Source organism: Nelumbo lutea, chromosome 7, assembly GCF_056320005.1.
Source record: "Nelumbo lutea isolate HS-2025 chromosome 7, American lotus-T2T, whole genome shotgun sequence".
NCBI classification, from domain to species: domain Eukaryota; kingdom Viridiplantae; phylum Streptophyta; class Magnoliopsida; order Proteales; family Nelumbonaceae; genus Nelumbo; species Nelumbo lutea.
In genome coordinates this window covers 17,520,694-17,535,695 of record NC_142690.1, presented here as the reverse complement: position 1 = coordinate 17,535,695, position 15,002 = coordinate 17,520,694, and the positions used below count along the sequence as shown (strand labels likewise).

Below are 15,002 nucleotides of genomic sequence, written 5' to 3'. Positions count from 1 at the left end.
TTCTGAATCGTAAAAATATTTATTTTCATTTATTACTGGTTTTGTTTGTAATTATCATCCAGATTTGTTTTATTAATTAATAAATTAAGAAATATTCTCTTCTGAGAGAATGGTCTTTAGTGGATAAGTGGTTTTGCGGAAGCGTGGGTTCCTGGAAAGTGGTTTTCTTGCTAGCTAATCTCACGTTCCCAAACCACTCGCCGCGAGTATTTCGCCGTGTCGGAACGTAGCCAAGCAAAAACTCGGCTGCCTCGCTTTACTCCTCGTCTGAAGTTCTGAGCACCATAGTCTGCAGTTAACACCCATTTTCTTCTTTTTAAAAAAAAAAAAAATACAGGCAATAATGCCGTTTGGGCAATTTCTTGGAATGGGAGTGGAATTTGGAAATGAGGTGGTCAATTCTACTCTACATATTTTGTGGATTCCACTGTATGGGTTAAATTTTTTAGTGAAGTGAAATTTGATAGTGGATTTTAAGCCTTCAATTACGAATTTTGATGGAAACCCTAAAATGGGTAGACAATTTTTCTCATAATTATGGTAATTAGAATATATAAAAGGGTAGATTTTTTGAATTTTGTGAAATTTGAATATATTCTTATTCCTTCGATCCGAAATATTACAACTTATTTCTGAAACTAACAAGTAACAAGTGCTTCCCCCTTAATAAGACAATTTATTTTGAATAATGATTGGGTAAGTGATTGAAACATTTTTCATAAAAGTTTAAGACAATGGAATTTCAATTCCACTTCTACTACTCTAGTTCAAATACAGCTTAAGGTGGGATTTGGAAGTCTGAAATTTTGCCATTTTTATTGTCTCGAACTATTAAGTGTTTGTCTCCCTTTGGTGCATTTGGTTACACTTTTGATAAGTCTACTTCTTACTTAAATATTGCTCAAATTAATAAGTAATTGATGAACACAGTGCTTTAAGTAATTCATCCCCTAGCAATGTTGGTCAAATTTATGCTTTAAATTACTCTCCTAGCCATTTGATAACGGCTGGAGCTGGAGTTGCTGAACTGAATGATTTTTTGTTTTATTTCTAGTGAATAAAATAAATAAATATTGAAATATTTAAGAGCTTAGGTTACTATAAACAACCTACAACCTACAACTTCTTTAAAAACTTATTCACTAAAACACAAAGAAATAAGACTTTTAGTTCAGCCACTTCAGCTGTTATGATTTATAAACGGCCCCTTGTACTGTTAAAGGTGCTAAACCGACATTGGCTTCGGCCTGTGTTATTCGGGTAAAATCCTCTTAGGCAGTGATTTAGTTTAAGTTCTAGGTAGGCATAGTCCCTACAGTTGGTCTTGTTTTGAAATTGTGGATAATTTATGTCAATTTTTTATGATAATTCATTTTAGTTAAAATTGTCAACAGATCAGGTCTAGTTTGGGATAGTTTGTACCAGTTCCATCTAGATTATTAATCAGGACAAAACCATAGACCCAGAATTATTCTCATTAATAATGAGATAATTGAGTCTGACCTGATTATAATTATACTAACAGTTATAATTATTTAAATAAATAATAACCTAAATTTGTGTTTTTGATAATATGATGTTAATAAAATAATAAATTATTTAATCAAATGTTTTTAATTGAAATTATCTTATATTATATATCAAATTTGCCCTTCCACATATAAAAAATAATACAAATTGAAGAAGAGCTAGGAAATCTTTATATATTATTAACTAAGCAATTGATTTGAGTCTGAATGAATTTGGAACAAGCAAGAACCAGAACAGACCTAATTATTAATCGATATAAAATTATAAAACCAAAACCAATATAATCAGTTCAGATCTATCTAATAGAACCAACCCATTAACAGCCCTACATTTAGTGCCCAAAAAGCTAAACAGTTATATTTTGAGATGGTTAGAGATAGAGTCCTACCTAGGCACATTAATGGGTTGGGTTTGGCATGGGGTTGATTCAACCCAAACTTGGCCCTATGCAGCTAAACTAAAATAAACAAGAATCGCTAATACAAATTTATACTTTTACACTCTAAGAAACAGAAGAATCTACACAAGACGGAAGGGTAACTCGACCCCATGAATCGCTAATACAGATAAACATTAAATCTTTAGGGAAAGAGAAAAAAAAAAAAAAAAAATTGAGGGGTTGGGGAAACACAAAGAAAGCTTGATGCGCTGTCTAATACGTACACCTATATTCAGCCACGCTTATATATGTGAATGGATTGAATTCAGCACAGGGTTAATCTCAAACCGAAATCGATCCAAAACCCCAATTAAGGTTGACCCAACACCGACCCAATAAGATCGGATCGGTGCGTTGTTTATGAAGACTGTTTTTTATGGTGTGTTTCAATGAATTGGTTATTGCCCAAGCCAAATAAAATGAAAAAAAAAAAAGGAAAAAATAAAGTTCCCACATGGGAGCTGGGAGACTTCTACGTCATCCAAGTTATCCAACTACCTTTCTTATAATTTTACAAGAAAAAGGCACGCGCTGCACGTGGTATTAATAGATGACAAAAAGCATAAGAGGCCTTGCATATTTCACCGTAAAAATTGGGTATCGGCTTTACATAGTAATTGATATACACCGTATAAATGTAAGTCTTTAATACCAACCTACTTTAATTATCATATGGGAGATTTTTGTATTATTTCCCTTTTCATTTTAATTTTAAACATGCATATTTCATCGTTTTCACACTTTTAGCTTTATTCATATCGAAGAATGTGGTGTGGAATTTTCTAATAAATTCATGTCATATACACCATGGGGACTAGTTGGGTTGGTTTCTATGTTCAGACTATAAAAGTTAAAAGGGTCATTTATTAAAACAAGTTTTTTTAAATTTATTAAAACCTACCGTATAGTTTGTGTTTTTATTAAAATACCTCTAATTTATTTATTCCACCTTTCATTAAATGAAAGTGGAAATGACAGTTTTAATGGTAACATCCATTAAGATAAATTTAATAAAAAAAAACAAAAGTACCATTTTTATTTTTACTTAAACAGGCACATCCATTATTTTTTTATTTGGTTAAATTTGTTTTCTACACAAGAAAGTGCTACGGGTACTTTTGGAATAAACAATCATGGTTCCATACCTTTGAACATTTTGCACTCAGTTTAGGGGTACTTTTGGAATAAATAATCATAGGTCCATGCCCTTAAACATTTTCCACTTAGTATAGATGATCGTGTTACTATTTCCATATGGCAAAATAAATAGTTCTTAATGAAAGAGTCTATTAAGTAACTAGATTACAAACCATAAGCAGTGTTTTAGTAAATGACCCAAAATTAAATCAGAATATTTTAGTAGTATCAAATAGTGTAAATGGGGCTAGGATGTGCTACAAACAAAAGCATGTACAATAGGTTGTACAATCAATCAAGAGTGAACATGCTACTGATTGGGGTCCACACCTTATGTGTATGGATTATAGGTTGTTCTAGACTTCTAGGGTGCAAGTTGGGAAGGTTGGACTGGGTAGCTTGGGTTTAAGATCAACCCGGGTCCAACCCTAAAAATTGGGTAAGGCCCAAGCTTCACCTGAGTCCAAGGTCAAGTTTGAACTGTCCAACCCAAGCCTAGCATGGACTGAAATTTGATGCACTCAAACTGGACTCGGGCCTGGGTAGTGATTGGGTTCATCTACGGGTGAGAATTATTCGGTTAAAACTGAAATACCGAACCAAAATTTTGGTTTCAGTTTTTTCAATTTGTTTGTTTTAGTTTTTGGGTAATTCAGTTCGGTCAGTTCGGTTTTTAGGAATTTTGGGTTTCAAAGTTAGAAATTTTGTTAACCAAAAAAACCGAATTAATTGAAATTCATTATATAATATGCAATATATAACGTATAATATATGATATGTTATATATTTATATATTAATATATTATAATGAAATTCAATTTCATAATATATATTATAATATATAATATATTTTATAGGTTATAATATATAATATTATATACATATATATTAATTAAATTCAATTTTTAACCGAAAATTTTGGTTTTCTTGTAATTTGTTTTCAGTTTCGGTTTTCATTTTTTATTTCGGTTTTTAACCGAATAAACCGAATTCCTACCCCTAGGTTCGTCAATCAACCCATATTAATACTTAATATAAATGTATGTATGTATGTATGTATGTATGTATGTATGGTTTATAAAAAAATACATATATATGTACATAGGCAGGCTGGGGCTCAAGTTAGGATAAGTTAGAGTTAGACTAGAGCCAGGTTAAGACTAGGGGTGGCAACAAGCCGAGCTTTTCACGAGCTACTCGAGCTCGGCTCGTGAAAAGTTTGGCTCGGCTTAGTTTCAACTGAGCTCAAGCTCGAGCTCGAGCCCAATTCACTGGCTCGATTACTAAACGAGCCGAGTTCGAGCCTACTAGAGCTATAATAAAAATATTATAATTCTTAATTATTATAATTCTTAATTTGTTAATATCAAATAAAAATTATTTTTATATATAATTTTTTATTCCTATAAAATATTTTTTCTCAAAATTGAGCTTGAGCCGAGTCGAGCTCAAACTTACGAATTTTTTACTCGAGCCAAGCTCGAGCTCAAGGTTCTGGCTCGAACAGGGCTCAAGCTTGAGCCTTATAGAACAGTCTCGATTTGAGCTCGAACCTCATACTATTCGACTCGGCTCAATTCGAATCCACACCTAATTAAGACTATCTAAGAGTCAGGCTTAAATCTGACATAAAAAATAAAAGAACCCAAACTTTTGGGATGCCCTAAAATCCAAGTTCAACCCATGTAAAATTGCGGGCTAGGTCATCTCAAGCTCAGGTGGGCTGCCCAAATTGCACCCCTAGACCCTAGCTTGTTCGATCTTAATTGGTTATATAGCCAGTTGAACACAAGTACAGAACTTTGTTTGTAGCAGCTCCTGGGTAATATTAATGATTATAATGGGCCCTATATCCTATGTCTAGATATTTTAATCTTTAATATAGATCTAGACATCAAATTAAGACAATAAGAAAGTACAGTAAAAAATGTGATAATAGAATTCTGCTTTTGAGCTTTGGATTTACGCTAACCAAAACTGTGACAAAAGTGTTTCAAGCATTTAGTAAGTTTTTTCAAACATAATGTAACGTTAAATATATATATATATATATATATATATATATATATATATATATATATATATATATATATATATATATATATATATATACTTTTAAGCCCAAAACACAGCCTAAATTTTGGGATTTCTGCTTTCGACTTCAAAAGCATAAATCCTGAAGCTTAGCGAAACATATTGTAAAATGCCTTTTCATTTTTTTTACCCTTATATATTTACTCGTGGTTTTAAAACCAGCAAACTACATGGTCAAACTGTTCGACTCGATAACTGTCACCGATCCAATTCCATTTATCACTCGGCCTGGATTTTTCCAAAAAAATAAATAAATTATTCAATTGATCAATTAATAAACCACTGGCACAAACGGTTGAACCACTAATCCATTCAACCTAAACACGGTTTATAATTTAATTTTTTAAACTAAAATAGGGCCGGGGAGGGGGAGAAACCTGAGAGAAATAGATCAGACGGTTGAACTACAATGAGAATGCAATATACAACATAAATGGAATTCAAACATTTTGACTCCTCTAACTCAAACGGTTGAACTGCTGATCCATGAATAGGAGGAAAAGATAGTTTTGTTTCTGGGTTGGTTTTTTAAATCTCGCCTTTTAACATACACTAATAATTATAAAGGCAAATAACTATACTGCAAATAATATAAATAATATAAGTAGGTTGAGGTTAAACAATCAAAAAATTATTAATCTAAAAATCATTAAACTTTCACTAAAAATAAATATTAACAAAACTTAGTAAATATTGAAAATGTGTTCAATTCCACTTAAAAATCCAACTTAATAAATGCTAATAAAAATAATAAATTTAAATATAAAAATATTAGTTGATAGTTTTAACAATATTATTAGATAACTTATGAGTTGAAACCTTAATAAACGCTAATAAAAATATTAATTGATAGTTTTAAAATACCAACAATTAATTAAAAATCCAAAAAATTCTAAAAAACCTACATAATTAAAATACTAAAAATAATTAAAAAATATATTGAAAATTAACAATATTTTATATTAAAAATGGTATTTACTAATAATAATTAAAATACTAAAATACAATTAATAGTATTTTATTATTAAAAAGACCAACAATTATTAAAAAACACCCAAGACAGAAATTATTGAAAATTAGCTGTACTTTTTAATAACTATGGTATTTATTTAGTTATTAAATTTATTTTTACTGAAATCAAATATAAATTAATTTTGTAGTGACTAATATGCAAAAATAAATGATGAAAATACTGAAAATTATTGAAAAATACTCATATGAAAAAATTACTGAATAATAATGAAAAACATAAAAAATTAATTAAATATCCAAAAATTCTGAAAAACCTAAAGCTTAATTAAAATACTAAAAATATTTAAAAAATTAAATTAATTGTATTTTATTGCAAAAAATACTGAATAATAAAAAAAATAATGTACTTAATTATTAATAGTAATATAATTAGCAATAAATATTTTTAAACTATAATTAATAGTAATTATAATTTAAACAATAAATAGTAGAAAATTACATTTAATTACCAAAAAGTTATATTTATTTACCAGAAAATTACATTCAATTAGTTTTAGCCAAGAAATTAGCAATATTTCTGAAAATATGATAGTTTTCATAAATTATTGTATTTTAAATAAATACAATAATTTAATAATTATAATATTTTAATGGCTAATAATATTTTAATAATTAATAATAAAAAGTAACAAACCATTTATAACTTAACCTAACCCAATTAGATCTATAAATTTGCAGGCTCAAGCAATTATATTCTTTTAAGTTAGGTCTAGTTGAAATATGCACCATGCCTAGCCACACATTATCAGGGATAATTAGATCCAAAGTCTAATTGTGTATCAATCTTTTAGAGTCCAATGATAGCTTTAGTGGATAGGACCCAAGCTAAACAACCCCTAATAAGCTCAACTTGGAAGTTATATGCATATATGGTAAATATTATTATATAATATTTAAATAACAAATTTTATATTAATATATATAGAAATGTTATATGTTTTTATACTAGACTAGAATTAAATAAAAATTTTAATTTATAAAAAAATCATAGTTTTATAATTAACACGGGCCTCTTTATCAACAGAAAATATGCAAGCCCGAGCCCGAGCCCGAGCTTGGCCCAACCATCAAGCCTAGATCTTAAGACCGAGCCTAGCCCTTATATAAAGCCCAAAGCCCAATCTGTACACAAAGTGTCTTATTTTCAATATACTTTTATAAACTATTATTATATTAATTTAGCAATAAATTAATAAATTAATAGACTAATTTATATTTCCTAATAGTAAATTGATATTTATTAATAATTTAAGAAGCATATATATATATATAGGGTAAATTACAAAGACCCCCCTATACTTTCTTTTGCTACAAAGACTCCCATTGTACTATGGCCGTGAGACAAAGACCCCCTTTCGTTAGCTTTTCGTCCAAAAAATCCGTTGTAATATTTTTTAATCTCCATACTACCCTTGTAATATGGGGATGGCGGATTCACCTTATCGAAAGCTTGGGATTTTTAGTTCCAAGCAAATCTTCACCAAAAAAATAAGGTCTCTTTTAATCTTGCTAGGAGATGAACAGCAGCTGAAATTCAAGTCTCTCTCAAGGCAACACAACCGGAGGTCTCCGGATAGATGAAAATTGCCAGAGAGAGGGCAATGCCAAAGGGATCGAAGCTAGTAAGTGTTATTTTTTCTTTCCTTCTATTCATTTTGAATTGTAGAAACTAGGGTTTCAACTTTAATTCATCAAAGAAATCTGTGTATATCTATTGAAATTAATTATTGTTTTTTATGCAAGAGGATGGATTAAGCTTATTTGTTGGGCTTCCTCTGGATGTTTCCCACGGCAACACACTGAACCATGTAAGAGTAATCGGGGCAAGGCTGAAAGCTTTGAACCTCTTGGGGGTAGAAGGGGTCGAATTTCCCATCTGATGGGGGATAGCCAAGAAGGAAGCTAGAGGAAAGTACGACTGGTCGGGATATCTTGAACTTGTAGAGATGGCCCGAGATGTGGGTCTCAAGCTTCGCGTGTCTCTCTGCTTCCATGCCGCCAAACAAACCAAAATTGAACTCCCTAATTGGGTGTCAAAGATTGGTGAAGCACAACAAACATCTTCACCGACAGGTCGGGACGACGCTACAAAGAGTGTATGTTGCTGGCGGTGAACGATTTGCCCATCCTCTATGGGAAGACTCTGGTCCAGGTTTACCAGGAATTTCTGGAGAGCTTCAAATCTTCATTCTCAAACCTCATGGGCTCTACAATCGTGGTAAGCTTCAAATCTTCATTCTCAAGTCTCAACCCATGTCATTTATTTATTTGTTAGAACAAGTTCTTATCAATGGCTGCTTTTTCTATGATCTCCTCAAGATGTTTCAATGAGCCTGGGACCGGATGGAGAGCTTGGGTACCCTTCTTGGCCGTCAGCGGGAGGTGGCAAGATTACAGGAGCAGAAGAATTCCAGAGCTACGACAAAAACATGCTAAAGCATCTGCAGGAACACACCCAGGTGACCGAAAACCCCTTCTAGGGCCTCTCAGGTCCCCATGACGCCCCCAACTATGACTAGTCGCCCTTCACCAACATCTTCTTCAAGGAGAACGGAGGCTCCTGGGAGACCCCATATGGAGTCGCTCTTTTCCTGATCAAAATGCAGAGCATAATACAACACAGCAAAAGTGAAACCACAAGGAGGCCCCCGGTGGCTATGAGAATTACGTCTTTCATTTGGGAGAATTGAGAGAGAGAAAGAATGAGAGAGGACGGTGAGGGAGGGGAAAGAAGAGAAGAAAGGGAAAATGATAGGTTTAGGTTTTAAGAGAAAGGGCAAAAATAAGAAAATAGAAAAAGTTTAATGGGGTATTTTAGTAATTTAATGCATTCTGTTATCTAGCTTGACGGTCAAAGGGGGTTCTTTGTCTCACGATCATAGTACAGGGGGGTCTTTGTCGCAAAACAAAGTACAGGAGGTCTTTGTCACAAACCCCATAGTACAGGAGGGGTCTTTGTAATTTACCCCATATTATATAACATAAGTATTTTTTTATATATGTAATAGTATTGGGCTAAACTTATTTGAGAAAGCCTGAGCTCGAGCCCATGAGTCTAAAATCTTGTTCAAGCCTAGAAAATAATGGGTCAGGTCGAACCGGGCCATCAGGCTATCTGGCCCACGAATAGGTCTAATTGTATATATAAACAATTGTATACATAAAAAAATCATATGAAATAAAATTTTAAACATCTTTTTCAATTTTTTTAAAAATGGACTTCTCGTAGCTTGGCCCGTTCCACGACTTGGCTTGGCCCAAGGCTCGGCCCAGCATGACCTGATTTACACCTCTACTTGAACTTGCCCAATACTGGGGATGGGGCAGGGAAATTCGAGGACCCACCTTAATGAGGAGTGGAGTGCTTTGCCCCTGAACTCACCCGACATTGAGGAGTGGTTGCCTTGCCTTGAAACCGCCTAACACTAGGGACAGGGTGAAAATGGGGTAAAGTGTTTTGACTATGGGGCAAGGACACAGATGGGGTGCCTTGCCTTGAACCCACCCCGTTGTCATTCCTATATAATTGTTAATTATTAGTGAAATTAATAAAAATATTAGTTTTTATAATTATTTTTATTTAGTTAAATGTAATCAAATTTTCATTTAAAAATAATAAAAAATAATAACAATTATTAAAATTACTATAAATTATTAATAAAACTAAATTTATTAAAAAATATTTGTTCATATTAAATTAACAATAATTAATTTCTACAAATCAACACTAAATGAAATTACAATTATTAAAATTTAAATATTAACAATACCTTTGAATACTTTTAATTAATTAACAATAAATTTTGATTATTAATTTAATATAAATAAAATTATTAAAATTTTCAGATTTTCACGTGCATCACACGGGTCCCACTAGTATATAATATAAAAGGAACTCAATCGTTTTGACCCCTCTAACTCAAACGGTTGAATTGCTGATCCATGAATAGGAGGAAAAGATAGTTCTGTTTGTTGGTTGGTTTTTAAAATCTCGCCTTTTGATATACACTAATAATTATAAAGGCAAATATCTATGATGCAAGAATGGTATCTAAGGTAAATAGCGGAAATATTTTTTGATGCGTAAAAGGTATGATACAAAAAAGAATTTTGACCAATCTGACTCCTTGTCAATTTTAATGAATATCAGATAATTGATTACCGCTGGTTAATTGGCTACGAGTTTTTAAGCTATCATGCCTTCCTCCTCGAACTATAATATACAAATATACTAAATGAAGTAGTTATTGTCAATGTTTACAATCCATCCTTGACTCGTCAGAGTGGTTGACCCATCACCTTGAATAAATGGGTCTATTACACCCCAAAACCCAATAAAATCTGATACCAAAAATGCCCGATATAAAGTTCTAAAACCTTTTTGACTGCTAAAAAACCACAAACCCCGATAGCAAAATTGGTGATTCATTCAAACTGTTCGTGATGGTTCAAACTTCAGACTAATTGATAGATAGAACCTTCTTTCTTATACTCTCTTATTCTTCACAATTAATATCGTTCTGGTTCAACTTTATCTCTCCCTCTTTTGGATCTCTCTTCCCCTCTACTAGGGTTTTAAAAATTGGATCTAATCCAATCGAGAAGCTTCATGGTTCTAATCTAGTGGTTGATTTCATTATTCAGATGCCATGAATTGGACTGTTTAATCCAAATGATTGAACCAATGAATTATCACCTAGAAAGAAAATTGGGCCATCCTCCAACTTACAATTTAAAACATTGGTTCTTCTAAGTCATATATGCATCGATGTAAGGAACATTTTTGTATGGCTTTTTTTATTATTTTTCTTATAAATAACACTATGGCTCCGTTTGCTTTTTGGTAAATTATTTATTCAGGTAAGTGCATTAAGTTGCAGTTTGGGCTGCGTTTGGAAATAATGCAAATAAGTGAGAATGCAAATATGTAAAGTATAAAACGGTTCATATAAATTGCAAATTTGGGTTAGCTTTGCACTGATAAATTTACCTTCTTACCAAATAGACTTTTAGCTGCAATGGATGCAAACATGAATTCTACCAAAGCATATGCTTTTTTCATCAAAAGCCCGCATATCAATGTAAATATGCATTGGTATGTCATTTATCAATGCATAAATGTAATATTGCCAAACACAGGCAAAAGTGAACCAGAGTGCAAATTTACCCTGAACTGGGATTTACACTCCATTTGCATTGTCTCTAAACACAGCCTTGGTTGCAATGCAAATATGAATTAGATACAAATTTTGCACCTGATTCAGTTTTGTAACTGTTTATTATTGGTAATTATGATTTACACTCCTACATAATGCAAAATTTGGATTTTTTTGTCACATTTGTACACTTGCAATGTGAAATTTTCATTTCAAAAACTGATGCAACATTTGCACCACCTTTCTCCTACTTCTATTCTCCCTCATATAAAGTGAGGATTACATTATCTTGCTTTCTATCTCACTTCTAAATAAATAATCCTACCACTATCTTCTTGCATATATACATACAAGGTAGGACGCAACATTTTAAAAATATGGACTATGGAGTAAAAGTGAATCAGAATGTACACTCAACTATTATGTCACTTCCAAGCATTTACATCGGTGCAAATGCAGCCTTAGTTACAAATTGCTTGCATATAATTTGTTTTTTTCTTTTATATTTTGAAAAAGTACGGACAGACTAATTTAGGGGTGGATTCGAGCCAAGCCGAGCCGAATAGCACCAGGCTAGAGTTCACCTCGAGCTCAGTTCGAGCCAAAATCTTGAGTTCGAACTCGATTTTGAGAAAAAATATTTTATAAAAATAAAAATTGTATATAAAATTTTTATTTTAAATTTTAAAAATTAAGAATTATAATATTTTTATTATATATATTATTTTTTATAATTTTATTATATATATTAAATATCAAATATATATATATATATGAGTTGCGCTCATGAGTCTCACGAGTTGATATCTAATAGGCTCTAGCTCGACTCATTTAATAATCAAGCTACTGAATTGGGTTCGAGCTAGTTGAAACCGAGTCGAGCCGAGCTTGAGTAGCTCATGAAAAACTCGACTCATTGCCACCCCTAGGCCAATTGCAAAATTTTGATTTCCACTACAGATCTATAATACTTCAAAATGTCATTTACCCCCACCCTATGCACCAACGCCTGGTGGTGAATTGATATCAATTCCGAGCTGATACCTATCCCAACTGTAATTTGTGCCTATGAATTTTGACCCTGGGTGAACCGTCAAACTGTTTGCGTCGAACGGCCCAAACCAAAACCAGATAATATCCGGAATCCATGTATATGACAGGGTCGGGCTCTGGGAGCCTTGGTAGACCCGGTCCAATGTCAACACGTTGACATATCGTAGTCCAAACTCCAAAACGGTATTTTCGGTATTTACGCTTGTACGTAGGGGCAGTTCTGTAATTTCATGAAAGTCTTCAGCGACTTTTTGGGTATTTTCGGTATTTACGCTTGTATGTAGGGGCAGTTCTGTAATTTCATGAAAGTCTTCAGCGACATTTTTGTTCGATCCCTCCGATCTCCGGTCTCCGGTCTCCCTCCATTTTGCGGCTCAAAAAATTCTACAGAAAAAAGGAGGGAGATTCTTTTCTAGCGCCAACACTATGCGGGAAACCTTCAAACGAATCGGCGATTTTGAAGACCAAATAACGGATTATAAGACTGACACGTGGCACCTGTCTTCTGGCCATCCACGATTTCGAGATGCTGCTGCACGACAACACAACACTGTCTGAAGTAATTTTATTTCCTTTGAACTTTTTTTTAGCCTTTTTCACTCTCAACGGGATCTAAGAAAAGGAAAATCTTAGATCAGACGGTTGCTATTAACCCGGACCCCATTATTGAAGCGGTAGATCTCGGCCGTTGACCAATCATCCTGCTCCATTAACCTGATAATAATATATGTACTAGATTCAAGTAGGGCCCACTTATGGTAATCATCTTCTAGCTGTCGGTTTGGATTCAAATACGAATTTTAAGGATACCAGTCCAACGTTTGGGAATGACTTGCGTGGGACCCATTTAACCTAAACCCTTGGACTGACTTGAAACTCTAAACAGCTTTTGTGTTTCTTTTCTTGCTTTCCCGGTGCAGAAAGGCCAAATGCGGAATAGGCTGATAGGCCGGCCGTTCAGGTCCCGGCGATAGCAGTAATGCAATATAGCACGTAGGCCGTAGCTGTAGCCTGTAGGGATGTCGAGTAAATCAATGGGAAATTTTATGGGCATTTTGTAATCAAACAACATTATCCAACCCGTAAATAATTAACCGTCACGTGGTCTTGGGACTTGGGGCTTTAGACTCGCACGTGTTAAAACATGCAGCCGTGTCAATGTCGTCAAGTACGTACAAACCGCGTGTGTCAGACACGTGGTCTTTTGCGTCTATTTTATGATGACCATTCTTCGATCCTATCGGAAAGAGTAAAAGCCACGTCAGTTATCCCTTTCGTGGAAATAGTAACGTGCGAAAGTACAGCTATATCCCCTCTATCCGTTAATACTTAATATAGTACACAAGGGAAAAAAAGGAGGGCGACTTTTTAGTTTTGAGTTTGACCGGTTGACCCTCTCTATTAGGTTCACCAGAAAGGAAAGGGTTAAAAAGACAAGGACAGTTTGGTCATTTTCTGGTTAGGTGACGTGGCTTGCTTAATAATTAACCACGCTCATGGAGAAAGTAATCTCCGCTACTAACAAATAATTTCCACTAACGAATTTGTTGATTCTCATCACGCAACACAAAAACTCGTCGGGACCACATGTAAGCAACGAATTCGGATTAGTCGAATGCTGTGGCTGATCAGCAGGCTGTGGAACCAATGCTGAGGTTCCACGTCAACAATAAATTTATGGGCCTCACTGTAAAAGGTGTGGGGGCGTGGAACCTTATTGGTTCCACAGCCGAAACCTTGCTCGTAAGCAACACGTGAAACGCATGCAAAAAGGGTGGACCCACATTCTTCTTGTCGCATAGCCGTCGGATCAAATAATATTCCTCCTGGGTGTGGCGTGGGGCCTACCGCTGCTTCTCCTCCGTGTACCACGTGTAAGGATTGGTGCGCGAGGTCGTTATGCATGCCCACGTGCATCGAACCTACATACTTCCTTTGCGGTGAACAGCTTATCGCTTAAGAGTAAAGACAATGAACGCCTGAACGGAAGACACTAGACACGCTTGCCCATCCACGTGGGTGCTAGTGGTAAGGCCAACCGTCCGATCTAAGGACTTCAGAAGGCTGAGAAGACCGCTCCATGCCCACACTGGGTCCCACCACATCACCTGATGGATAACAGTACGATTGATCTGTAGAAATACTACTTTCTGAATCTAACTGTCAGGATTGACGAATACTTTACTAGTATACAACCGGAGTATGAGAAAAGAATACTCCGACAAATTTGACTGTAGGACAAGGTGTATTTAGTCATTTTAAGAAATAAATACATAATTACGGGTATAGCCGACCAAAAAGATGGTCGTTCGCGTCAACGTCGGTGTTTAGTTTTGGATAGAGTTATTGCGATCACCACAAGTGACAAGCCGACGCAAGAGTGGCAAGAGCTGAACAGAAATTTTTCTTGACACGTAGAGTTATTGCGATCACCACAAGTGACAAGCCGACGCAAGAGTGGCAAGAGCTGAACAGAAATTTTTTTTGACACGTGTCCTTCGCCACGTGTCTCGTGCACCCACAAAAGGTAGGTGGGTCCAGCCTTAACGGCTTGCCCATTA

General features: G+C 34.2%; 1 long non-coding RNA gene across 1 annotated transcript; it reads left to right on the top strand.

Annotated features, from left to right (window-relative positions):
• The first annotated feature begins 7,714 nt into the window (after positions 1–7,714).
• LOC148845404 (uncharacterized) lies at positions 7,715–9,226 on the top strand. The gene is made up of 3 exons (XR_016102550.1): positions 7,715–7,854; positions 7,976–8,450; positions 8,552–9,226. It is a non-coding gene; the product is annotated as an uncharacterized LOC148845404 (long non-coding RNA).
• The last annotated feature ends 5,776 nt before the right edge of the window (positions 9,227–15,002 follow it).